Below are 2,600 nucleotides of genomic sequence, written 5' to 3'. Positions count from 1 at the left end.
AATATTTCACAGTACTTGACAAAAATACCGTCTAATCAGTTTTGCCTCTTACATTCTGCGTTACGACCGATCAGTGGGGTGCCAACGTAGAGCATCGTCTTGCTCATCGTCTCAGGCATCCACACGCCTCAATAGTATCACTGAGAGAGCTTAAGGTTCAAAATCCCGGCGCGGCGTGGCGACTAATATATATATCTATTATAGGGATATAATCATATATATATGGAGGCTTCAGGGATATAAGTGACTGGCTGAAACAATGGCCTAGTGAGAGGGGACGGGCGAGGCATATAGCGAGCGGAAGAGAGCCATTACACGAACGGCTAGTGCGGGGGGAGTACAATGATTTCAGATTGCCAGTAGCCGGTAATCCAATGATCCACTGATATAATCCAGCGTGTATCGTACGTATAAAGTGAGCCGGCACTATAGCGCTGACAATAATGCGGTGCTGACGGACACACATGATGTCCATGGGCAGTAGTTGTTGAGGGTCTATAGCAATATCACGATCGTATCAAATATAGTTAGGTATATATAGGTAACAATTAATGTCTAGATCAGTTCGTGCGATCGATATAACCTATCATGTTATGCCGTACCTGTTCATTTCAATAATCTACTCATTTAAATTCATCTTTTCGAACCTCTTGCCTTCATCGTGTTGTTTGTATTGTATTGTACTCTACGTTATATTTACTAGACTGTTTCATCGTCAAAGATATTGGCGACTCAATTTATAATACACGGTCTGCTATAGTATTTTATAACAGGCATTGTATACTTGCTTAAATTGTATGCATTCAATAGTCGAATAACTGTATTTTCATTCTTTCTAGTTTACCTTGTATTTCATATATAACTAGGCTTAACTATATATACTGAATGATTATCAATTAATTCCGTGTACCTGTATCGATGATACGATTTATTCACGAGTAAAAATAGGAGCGCAATGCGGCTTTACTATTAACTTGTATACAATATTTCACTGCGCCATATTTCCTTTCACGGACCCATTACTCTTTGTCTAGACATGTTGGGTTAATGTTTGTTATGGGGTTTCAGCACCGGTCTGAGCGGTCCTTAGAAACAGCTTTAGTCGCGTATTGGATCTTCAGTCACATCCATTTCTTTGATTTGGCAGCGGGTGGTGAAGCGAGTGCTGTTCCGCGACATACACGACCGCGATTACATCGTTCAACATGTTAACATCTCTATGCCGAGAGTAAGGAAAATGAATTCGAGCTAACTGCGAGGGGGTATATATACTGTATCCATGTGATGACTGGTGTGACTACGATACAGTCAATCTAGCTGTGTTGTAAGAGGGTGGTGCGAGGCAAGAAATAAACCCGGACAGATTGTAGGAGTAGACAAGGCCCTGGTCGGCTAGATAAGAGGCTGAAAGAGACTGGACGCTGGCTTTGACCGCAGAGCTGAGGTCAGGCGAGCGCCCGATGCTAGCTATAGCCCGTTGCAATCGGATGCCAAAATTTAGGATTATGCAACGTACTACACAGAAGACAGGCTTCCCGTTCGTACGGAGAGATGGTGGTGTGCACTGGGTGGAGTAGACTGGCGCGAGCAGGGGAAAGCGCGAAGGTCCACCCTACTGATCGACGGTGGGGATGTTCGTTCATTGGGGTAGAGTGGCGTTGCTGTCGAGGGGTTGTGGCCTGAGTACATCTTTGACTGTTGTGCCTTTTCAAATAAATGCACTCAGACGTTAGTGGTACTGGAAGGACCCGGCCGCTTTTCCTGGGATTACAGCTAGCCTGGGATACATTTGCGCGCGCGATGTGGGCTGCGGTGACCGACCAGGCTTGCACGCGCCTTTACCCGCCCCGTGCGATAGTTCGCGTCGACCCGGATCAGCCTGGGCACCGCGCGACAAGAGCGACTAACCCTCGAAGTACGGACCGCGCGTGCTCCCCGTGTGGCCATACCCACAGTGTGTCGTTGCGGCGTTTCGTAGGCACACCTAAATACGTTAACTCACATGCGAAGCGAAGAGGGGCGCGGAGATGTGAGTGGGATGAGTGTGTTGGGTAGGTTAGATAGCCCAGGCGAAGAGACGGTTAAGAAACTCGCCGGTTTATCGGTGCCTGCGGGTCAGTCGCGCATCAGACGGTAAGACAGGTATAACCTAGCATGGTGCGGCTCCGAGCAGCAAGAACAAATGCGAGAGATACTGTATATGTGCCTGTGAAACTCATCTCCTTGCATCCCCCGTGTATTTTAGCAACCTGCAAGGGTAAGTACACCGCTAGGTAATTAATCGCATGAATGATCGTGCTGACCTGGTGCTTAGTGACGATGACTATGATAGTGATGATTGTCTGTGTGTTTGGGCCATAACGTCAGCGACGTTGACCTATGATGATGATGATGGTCATCCCAGCAACTGTTTTGTAGTTTAATTAGCGACAAATTGACGATTAACGACTGCAGCCCTCGCAGCTCTATGTTCAGGCCCTCGACGATAACGTATGACGATATCGCTTGGCCTCTATTAGTTACCCGATGACGAGAACGATATCGTTGGTTATATTAAAGCTACGATGACGATGACGATGTCGTTGGCTATATTAGCTACT

The sequence above is a fragment of the Priapulus caudatus genome, unplaced genomic scaffold, assembly GCF_000485595.1.
Source record: "Priapulus caudatus unplaced genomic scaffold, Priapulus_caudatus-5.0.1 Scaffold644, whole genome shotgun sequence".
NCBI lineage: Eukaryota > Metazoa > Priapulida > Priapulimorpha > Priapulimorphida > Priapulidae > Priapulus > Priapulus caudatus.
Note: the sequence above shows the minus strand (reverse complement) of the source record.